The sequence below is a fragment of the Schistocerca nitens genome, chromosome 9, assembly GCF_023898315.1.
Source record: "Schistocerca nitens isolate TAMUIC-IGC-003100 chromosome 9, iqSchNite1.1, whole genome shotgun sequence".
NCBI lineage: Eukaryota > Metazoa > Arthropoda > Insecta > Orthoptera > Acrididae > Schistocerca > Schistocerca nitens.
The window spans coordinates 216743195-216754738 of record NC_064622.1 but is presented as its reverse complement, the minus strand read 5'-3'; positions in this window follow the sequence as shown (position 1 = coordinate 216754738).

Below are 11544 nucleotides of genomic sequence, written 5' to 3'. Positions count from 1 at the left end.
GATGGATATAAGGACAGAGGTAGGTAGGAATAGGGAAGGAAGCAGGTAGATATAGGTATAGTGAAGCATAGTTATCGGTAGATATTATTATAAGGCTGTATATGTAGGTAGGAATGTATGGGGAGGGAGTTAGGGTTGATGAATGTACAATAGTAAAAAGTGATACAGAAAATGGTGGTAAACATTAAGGATGTTGTGTTTTAATGCTAAGTCCAAGATGGTGGCAGCAGAAGGATATCTTATAATAATCTGTGTGGTGCAGGAAGCACTCAAGCCTCTTGAGTTGTAATGCAGAGTGTAGAGCATGCACAGTAACTGGTTTCTCCTTGTCCTGAATGTGGAAACTTCTTCTTTACTCATTCATACACTTAACCAGTTTAGTGGCAGTCTTTTCTATATAAAACACTGTGCAGTGAACAAATGATAGTTGGTAAATGGCATGTGTGCTTTCACATGTTACTCTGCTTTTGACGTAGGATTTAATATCGGTGGGCCTAAATAAGTGGTAGTGCATGGAGGAACTTTTACAATAGGAAAAATTGCAGGCATAGGAATCATAGGGTATGGACAAGAGTCTGGGACACTGACAAGTATGTTGCAGAGGTTGGAGGGTGTCGGAAGGTGACATTGAGTGGTGCACTGAGGATATCCAGGAGAGATGATCTCATTTCAGTGTTTGGAGGCATTTGAGTCCTGGATGGTATTGGCTGAAAAAGAGGGGGTGAGGAAGCAGGAGGAGGGATGTGTTTCTTTTTTCAATTTTTTAAAATATTGTGTGGGAGATTTTTGTGTGCTCTCTAGAGATGCAGCAGGAAGGGAAATCCTGGATGAAGTAGCCCAGGAAACCCTGGAAGAAGTAAGTGGTAGCAGATTCATTAGTCAAAACAGATGCAACTGTAATTCTGTCTCCTTGTAATTTTGTTTTTGTCCCAAGCAGATTATGTGGGTACAATGTACTCATGAAACAAACCAATCCTACTGTTAAAGTGTAATTTACGAATGTTTCCACCATTCAGCTGCACATTATTCTGATTTAAATAATTCAAGAAAACCTAGTGAAGTTTCATATATACATGCAAAGGAACAAAGGAACCTAACTATGATGTTGCACAGAACGATATTAAGAGGATTGACTAAAATTTAATGCCTTCACCTTCGTAACTCTTCAACAGTTGACAGCATTGGTATGCAGCAGGTACTGGCTTGTTCCGTAGCCTCTTCTCTACAGCTCCAGTTGGAAGGAAGCCTTAGCATTGAACAGTTGTGTTGTTACAGTGTAAAGTATGGAACCCTGTGTAGACGGTCTGTCAATGTGATTTAAGCAACGTGCAGTCATTGAATTCTTGACAGCAGAAGGTGTCACCCCAAAGGAGATTCATCAGAGAATGAAAACAATTTATGGTGATTGTGTTGATGTGAGTACCGTGTGTCATTGGGTGAGTAAGTTGGAAGATGTTGAAGCGGGAACATCTGACCTGCATGACAAACAAAGAGTTGGACGACCTGTGACAGCAACCACTGAGTTTCAAAAGCAAAATGTTGACAGATTGATTTAGGAGGATCATCGTATCACTCAGAGAGAAACTGCAAGCACAATCAGCATTTCACAAGAATGTGTGGCTCACATTATTCCTTTGCTTGGCTATCAGACGATCCGTGCACGATGGGTACCCTGGATGCTGACTCCTGAAATGAAAGCAAACAGACTTTAAATTTGACAGGAACTCCTCTCGCATTACGAGAATGAAGGTGACACCTTTCTCCATTCAGTTGCAACAGGAGATGAAATGTAGGTGCTCCTTTACAACCTGGAGATGAAACGTCAGTCTACGGAATATCAACACAGAAAAAGAAATTCAAGACGCAGCCCTCAGCTGGAAAAATCACAGCCACTGTGTTCTGGGATGCAAATAGTGTTATCCTGTTGATTTTGTTGATTGTGGAACAACAATAAATTCCAAGCATTGCATCACAATGATGCAAACTCTGAAATGATGGCTAACAAGGGTTCGAAAGGAAAAGAGAAATGTCTTCCTGCAACATGACAATGCCAAACCACACACTTAACGTGCCGCCACAGCAGAATCTCACCACAGTATGGCAGTCTCCATACAGTCCAGATTTAGCACCATCTGATTCCCATCTGTTCCCGATAATGAAAGACGATCTGTGGGGACATCATTAGGCTTCTGATGAAGACGTTGAGAGAACTGTGAGACTGTGGTTGTGGAAACAGTGTGTTGACTAAATGTGTTCATCGTTGGCAAAAATGTATCCAATTGGCTGGTGATTATGTGGAAAAGTTAATACTGGTGATTAAAGATCACATTCTAAGTATTATATCTGCATTTGATTTATTAACATACTCCCATCCAAACTCAATTAATGAAGGTGGAGGCACTGCTTTTCATTCAACCCTTGTACTTAAAGCTTAGGTCTCCTACATTTTATTGAAATACTCGAGAGACAATTATGACAAAACTTGGTGTTACATGACCTAGTCAGTAGCAACATATTGGTCTAAAAAGGTATCTTAAGTGTGCCTCTTTAAATTCTGAAAAGGAAATTTTGAAGTAACAATACATATAATCACTTTTGTAACATGACAGTGACTGACACACAGAAGAAAATCATTTTACTCTCTAAAACTAATTTCGTTGTGTAAGTACACCAGAATTTTTACAAAAAGGAAGGAAAGAGAGATACCTGTGTTTCTCTTATGAACTTTTTTCTGCAGTTATGTTGAGCCATTATGTATCACCATTCTTGTCAGATCTAATCTGCAGAATTTATTCTACACAAAATCATCATACAGCTTTCTTGATTTCTTGTTAAGCATGATACTGACTGTTGTACCCCACAAAGAAAATTTATACTAAGAACAAAGTCCTTTTTGCTGCATTTATATTAAGAAAAAAAATAAAGTTGTTACATTAACTTAAGTATGTTGTTAAATTAACCTAATTATGTCATGTATTGGAAAATTTGACTCGTTCCACATCATTACGAAATATCGTATTCATGATCCATGGAACTAGTATTAATCTAATCTAATCTAATCTCTAGCACAAACTTAGCTTTCTGGACTTTTGAAATAGTACTTTTTCTGTGGTTCCATCAATGTTTTCATAGTCTGCACTAGTTTATGTACTGCAGGAAATGGGTGACACTACATGTATCTAGACTACTGCTGCAGATGAAAATTTATGTAAGTGTATGAGTGTCATAGTTACCGATACTTTAAAATGATATTAAATTTTGTCATTAGTGCTTGTCATGGAAATAGGTTTTTATTTGAAAATAATTAAAACTGTAATTTTCTTAACATTTATTAAAAATGTTAAGGACAATTTTACATAAGAATGATTAAGCTTTTCCACTTTTATCCTGAGGAATGAACAAACATACAGCACATTCGCCATTTAATAAAATAAATATTATAACATACATACGTCATCTTTGCAAACAGAAACAGAAGGTAGTATTTATTTCCAATCAACAGTTTTAAATGAATGCCAGCATTCACAATAATTTTTTGGCTTTCACCACAGGCTTTTTAAAAAGTGTAATGACAAAACATGACTTTATCATTTCTTTCTAGTTATTCTCTGCACCATATGAGTATTTCTCCTCATTTAACTACCAACCACAAAGGAGGAGCACATACATCTACAAGTATATGAGTTGATTACAGATGCAATTTGTGTTACAAAGAAAGGCACATGAAAGTTCAGAACTGAACAGCACAAGAATGTAAGACTCACATGTTACATTATTAGACAATTTAATCATTTTGACATTGTTTTCGAAAATTGTTTGGCTCTTAATCTGGACTCTGCAGACAGTGACAACACCTTTAAAAATATGATATAATAATCAATATCCAAATGGTTATTCAGTTTCTTATTAATTAAGAAAATCTGTTTCTACATTTATAATGTAATAAAATACAAATGCTGCACCAGAGGAGTGGAAGGATTGAGAGTTTAAACAAATATAATAACTAATAGAGATCCTTCTGTGAAAGTAATGAGATCTAGTTCTCTAAAAAAAATACTACACTGATAACATACTTAATGTTTTGCATTAATTTTGGTATTTGAATTTTTAAATGTGTGTTTTGCAGTGAAAAACTATTTTGAATACAATAAAGGCATTATCACTGTTTACAAGGCACCATGAGAGTTTATACATTAGATACATTTTTTAAACAAAATCTACAGATGTTAATCTTACCTGTAAAGCAGTTATATAATCTGTGGCCCCACTGTTTTTTATTTGAATAATATTATAAGACTACCTAGATTTCATGTTTTGTCAAGATGTCCAAGTTTTATTGACAGCAGTATTGGTAGTAGATATATGGCATCAGGAATGAGAGTTAAGATCATTGGCATACATGTGTCAATGCTATGATTACTCAAAATTCTCTTGACTTACAAGCATTTAAGAATATATGATTGAATACTTTATTTCATAAAGCATTTAGCAGGTGATTCATCAGTATGAAATATCATGAAGTTATAATAGAAAGTTTTTATCTGTTTGTAAACTTATCCTCCATATTAAAAAGTTACAAGAAGTAATTCTGATGTTTTATTTGTTTTGCTGAAAATGGATGAAATGTCCATTGTAAAATTTAAAATTAACTATTCATTTCTGAAATGTACTCTACATGAATTATACCCAGAAAAGAATTACTAGATTATGGAATGTACAAAATTAAAATATACAAAACAATCAATATCTAAATGAGATACTACTTTTGAATTCATAAACAAACAGACAAAATATAATACTCACATGACATACAAAGATGCTGTTAACAAACTGTTGAGCTTTTAAAATAAGTTATTGTATTTACGATTTGTAGAGCACAAATGAACAAAAAAATAGGAAAGAACTAGCACAGAAGAGGACCATTATAATGTTTAGGTAGATTGTGGGAGAAAATTATTGAATAGGAACCAAATATTTCAAGGATCAAGGTTCATATGCATAGCTATAGAGAACTGCAAGTATATGCCAAAATTATTATATCCAAGTTATTACCTTTCTGGTTAATATCATAGAACTGGATACCTATTGTTATAACATCAATGAGAAATATGTCATACGTAATGTTAAGTGTATACATCGCAGTCTGACACGTTAGTCAAGTAACCTAAGACTGCTTGTCTTCAAGAACATTTCTGAGTGTTATAAGTATGGCAAACATGTAATTCACTTTCTACTTTTTCCCTTTAATTTCCTGCATCCCCTTCTTTAACATCTTCATTAATTATTATTTAGTCTCCTTTCTACTCATCCATTATAGTTTTCAATTCTGAAGTTCTTTTTCTACACTTCAGATGCTGACTTCTCTTTTAATAACTGGGAATATACAACCTCACAAAAGTTTGTATGTTACATATCTAATACCATCATGTATACAAATATATTGGGGTATGATATGAATTCCAAAGCTCTGCTAATTGCTCACAATCATTTTTGCATTATTATTTCAATGTGAAAGTATGATCATTTAAAGCCTAGTTCACAGTTTTTTGCATCTGAAATGGAAATTAAGAACATTTGGATAAGTAAGATTTGCGATTACAACAAAAACGAAGAAACTTGCTGAGTAAAAAACAGTTCTGAATCAATAATTTGTCATTTTTAATTTTTTAAAATTACTTATTCCAATATTTGAATTCTGTTAGAGATTTACATGCACGGCATTTCACTACTGTTTCAAATAATTTATATGTAATTGTAATGAAGGAATCAGGAATAGCATTAATCTGGCCAAACAGACATGTAATCATATTATGAAACATGTTCTTATTATGAGCTTAAATTTATTTCACTGATTACACTTGCACTTTCATCATCTGCAGTGAGAATATGATGTAAGTAAACCAGTTTTTTCAGTTATATGCACTGTAATACCATTTAAACATCTGTATTTTAGTTTACATCAGTTTTATAATTTGACTTGGGTAAGTGTGGCTCATGAGTGATTACAGAATTGCAGCCATTAATAAGATGAAAACTTCTTTTTATAGCATATTTGTAGACTCATGAAAGTATGAGACTAGGAAACATATGATATGTTGAATATTATTTTAAAATCAATAGGTCATTAGACACATTCATATAACATGATTGACAAAACTAAGACACAGTAATCAAAGCCACAGCAGTTTATGTTTTAAATTCAGCAGTCCTGTTTCAAAGTGTTACACACACTTAATTTTATTTGGGGGCTGATAAATGTGTTGCTATTCTTTATCTTATTGTTACCGCTTCAAAATTGCTAGATGTGAACTTCTTATTGATATGGCAATACTTAGCCACTCCCCTATTTCCAGTGGCATTCAGAGGTCTACTACATGCCGTTTTCAAATGTATTGAAGCTTTCACTTTCAGCAGTGTTTTACCTGTGTGCTGTCACAAAGACATTCATTCTTAAGAAAACAAGTGTTTTAACTGTCTCTATAAGTAACAATGCTGCACTCAATCCTTTAACATACGCTGAGAATAAAAATATTGGTTTTCTTTCTACAGATGCACAGAATGATTTCTTTTCATGACACAGTCAGCTTAGCCAAAATTAGTACAGCATATGTATTTTGTTACCTTCACTGAACTTAGTCTTATTGACAAATAACAAATCACTATTTTCATACGACCTACTTGTTGTTATTTTAAATTAAATCCTCAAAAATACAGATACATTAACTTGTTCACACAAAATCTCGAATTCATTGCTATGCATCTCATACCCATTTTGTTGCTTGTTGCAATAGCTTTTTTACACACTTTTGCACTCCATACTTGCATTTCTTTATAGAGCAAGCTTAATGGTTAATGCCATTTGCCTAACATTTCATCATTACTTCAGTCAGAATTTAATTAAAGTTTTAATTATGTAATTATTGCATGAATAACTGCTAATACCAATATAAACTCTGTGTCTAATACAAAACTAACAATAGAAATAAAATGCTGTCAGTCCGACTTACCCTGGTAGACAATTATTAACTTCAAAATGTGTCAGGAATATAGTGAGTAACAGTTCAGAGAATTTTGTAGTGATTATACACCTGTGAAATGCAAGTTTCTGTGCAGTGACTTAGATTTCCCAACTTCCATTTCAGCAGAATGGCTATAATGTTAGCCATGAAGAAATATTCAGAACACAGATTTGATAATCAACTTGGTATAGGTAACTACCTAAAAGTGCATGTTTAATGGATTATTTAGTATAAACAGAACAAAAATCTTTTTTCATGTCTCCCAAGTTAGAAGTTTTGTTGGACATAAATTCCGTATGTGCATCTACATATATATAAAACGAGATTACTATTAACTACAGTAATTTACTATTTTCACCAGCTACAAATAACATATGTGCATTTGTTTATTTATTTTCCATAGCAGAACTTAAGCGATGTCACATCATTCAGTGTTCTATTTCCTCAAAAGTTTTAATGAATGACTTAATTCTGTGCAAATATCTTTAGCTCTGTCTTGACTTCTATATCTGATATTGCAACCCATCGGTTCCGACATATGCTAACATTATATTCTGACTATTAGATCATTTTTCATGTCCTATAAATGAAATCTGGGTGTCAATAACAAATGTATGTTTCTCAGCCAGAGCGTTGTGAATAAATAAAAGTAAACATTGGAATTTCTTTTAGTTTTTTCTGTTTGAGCATTAGATATTGGTACACATATAAACTAAACCACAAGACACACCAAACATAACACTATTCAGGACATATTTTAAGCAGCTTAATGACTTATTTACTTCTTACTGTGGAAAAAACAACAGTTCAAGATTCTGTTTCCATTAGAAATAACAGTTACAGAATTAACTGTGATATGCTGCCTGGAATAACATGAATGTAAGTACATATATTTAGAGGAAAGATATGACATTAGAAAGGTTACCACTTTCTAGATACCATCTAATATGTTGTATTGTGACACATTTCTGTCAATGCTAAAAGTTTTTATGAAATTGGCTGTCTTTAAACACAAAATATTACACATACTTTGATTTACTATGCTTCTAACCATTGTTAGTATTTGAAAATGAAATGTTACAGTGGTTTCATTGCATTCGGTTCCTCTGTAATTTATTAGATAGTTTGAGGGAATAATTTCAGACTCTCTTAAGATTTATACTGTCTACATGTCTTCAGGGTCCCATCAGCATCCCAGCCCATAATTAACAGAATGATCATGCAAATTTTTTAACGAAAATTGTAAATCCATGGAAATACCACTACTTTTCATTTACATTCATGTTTTACGTATGCCATCAATGTAATGAATAAAAGAAATACTTTGCATCTTGATTCACATTTCATTCTGTTTATTTCGTACATAACTGCTTAACACTGGCTCTCCTTCTGTCCAACTCAAAACTGTAAGTTCTGAATAGTAAATGTCAACTAACATTAAAATTTTGTTATCACAAATATCTCTGGTACTCATTTATGTGAAACTCACAGGAATACTTTGGCACGTTTATATTTTCAAAACACAAGATGGATGTTACTGATGGCAAGTGTACTTCACATGTTTATTATATCCATTTCAAAGTAACATAATGATGAAAGAATAGAAACTAGATGATGTTATTCACAATAAGAGCTTATAAACTGTACGCAACACAAAAATTAAGTTTCCATGTGGGCTTCTTGTGAAGTGTACATAAGTGATCAGAAGACAGCACAGCTATCTTAATAGTGTACATAAGTTATTGTGTTCCCAGTAAGTCATGCCTCTAGTGTTAACATATATTTTTTTCCTTAGGAACACTGATCCAAATTTTTACGTCTAATGCATACTCCAATTTTTAAATTACTAAGTTTGTTAACCTTATGAACGTCTTCCTCTATGATAATTCAAAATCTATAAAATTATGTTTGTTCCTTAGAACCTTGAACTATTCCATTTTCCATAAACTCAGTGAAATATGAGTACGACATTAACAAAATACCTCAACATGAGACTGAATTTCCATGCACCCATTATTTATGTGCATTTGCTAAGTCTAAAATGAAGACTCTATACAGAAAACTGATGTTACAGCAACAAAACAATTACCTCTGAAAACAACATGGATTATGCACCAGTGCTTTGTGATATTATCATTATCACTGCTATGACAGTGGCTTTTCAAGAATCAGAAAAGAGATGCAGTGTAATATATGTGTTGCCCACAACACAAAAATGCACAATACCACAAGTTACACTGACACCATAATACAAAACCTAAAGTCATGGTTCAAATAAGACTTCATGTGGCAAGAATGTTCTCAGAAAAATGTAAAAGCAGAAGACTGTACATATATCAACAATATGTGAATCACCTCTTGTGATAAATTTTAGTCAGTTACTGCCTGAGTGTTGAGTGAAGATGTGGCCACAGATATTTTTAATGGATGTAAATATATGTATATATCCTTGGACCCGAAAGTTGAAGTATTAACTGCAGATATGAAGTGCAACAATAAATATGTTCTATAGCATTTTGCATAAACAATATATACAGTATGTTGTGGATAATATGTATATTTAAGTTTCTAACTGGCTTAAGAGTATAAAATGATATTCTTATTTCAAACTGTGCTACCAGATATAAGTTATAAGGTCAGTCAATAGTTATCAGATTCGAAATGGTAAAGAGACAGAAAATTTATGCCTAATAGGGTATGATGTGTAAAAGCAATCTTGCCAAGGTGATTAGGATCTGTAGCTACACAGGATAGCCTGTATAATTTGCTGTGGAGCTGTTTGTCTTGATTTAATAACACCACATTTTGAATAATCAAGTAATGATATCATAAGCACAACAAAATGGTTTATGATATTTTCCACTTATGCAAATGGGCTTGCACAGGAACTTCGAAATTTATGGTATGATCTCTAAGTCATTTACATAACTGGCATTCTGAGAGAAAAATTTTCACAACTGCAAAAACAAAAAAAGCTGCTACACTACAACTGCTGATGCACTCAAAATAACTAGGAATGTTTGAGGTATATGCGCCAGTATGTTGATGCACTCAGTCTTCAAGTACCAAACATGTACACGTCTCCCACATCTAGATGCTTCCTGTGTATGTAATATTAGATCTCTAACAGAAATCAACAAGGATAAATATTAATGATGTGTATGTATAGAAGATTCATACAATTCACAATGTATGTTACGAAAAGTCTTGTTAACCAGAAATTTGTACATTTTTTAAGTCAAGTAATCAGTTAAGTCAAATACATTGATTTTAGAGGTAGTGCTATACAACAAAAATCACTGCAGATGTTAGCAGCTTTTCCTTCACTCCTACAAAGAGAAACAGCAGACATTCTTCCAGATAGGATGGAACAGCTACAGCTGTTTGGTGTAGATTGTGATGTTTCATTTTTCATGTGTGAAGAATGTCTGTTTTCATTTCAAGTGGTTCATAGACTGCCTGATACACTGACAAGATGAAATAAAATACACTTGCTTATGACACTAGAGACAAAAGATGAAACCAGAAGTAAAATTTAATCAGTATACTACTGTCTTAACACCACTGAGTGGGCCATACAAACAGCTTGAACTGTTTGTATATATATGAAAGAAACCAAATGATCCATACTTACATTACCAAAATAATTATAAAATATAATACTCTGAAATAACTTAAACAGTTACAAAAAATTGCACCTACATTTATGTAATGTCTAAACTAATGAACATGCTAGAATTTCAGTAGTAAAATCCTGATGTTTATCGAAATACCATTACTGTGAAAAAGATTATTTGTGCAACCAACTCTCAAAACAGTCTTCTTCTGTATTAAAAACAGAATGGATATCATATGGCAGTAACAAAAGAAGACAACATTCTATAAAATGTAATTAAAAATATAGAGCACAAAACTCCAATGAAACTCAGCAGCATTTATAATTTATTTATTGTACAAGAATAGAAATGAGTTTTGCCAATATTTTGTAGACACTTTGATTAAATGTTGCGAAGAAAAAAAGAAAGTCACTCCATTCTTCCAGGTTTCTCTCATTGAAGCGGTCCATGGAAGTCCAGATGACAGAAAACGTTAAGAGGGCCACTGTTGGATACCTTTGCTTAGTCCAGATGTAGGAGGGAGGGACAAGCACTACAAGTCCTATCGTTTATACAGCCACCACATCAGTTTTCAGAAACACCAAAGTATTATACTCCACATTTAATGCAGAAGTCAATGTGTACAGAATCTTTTACATATACTTCTTTTGAATGATTCACAATACTGCAGGTTGGAAAGGCTTCCATTGCAAATGTCACATGAAAACAGAGCCCACGAGGCTCAGTGGTCCACCACGTTAACTCTATGTTTATGTAACTGCAGCAAAACAACAAATTCCTTCAAATTTTGTTAATTCACATTTTCATCTACCACTGCACCAGAAGTGTCACCATCTCGTGCAACACGCACTCTGGGATCAGTTCGACGGTACTTGTTGCGTAGGCCGAGCCTGAAGAAGCGTGCTATT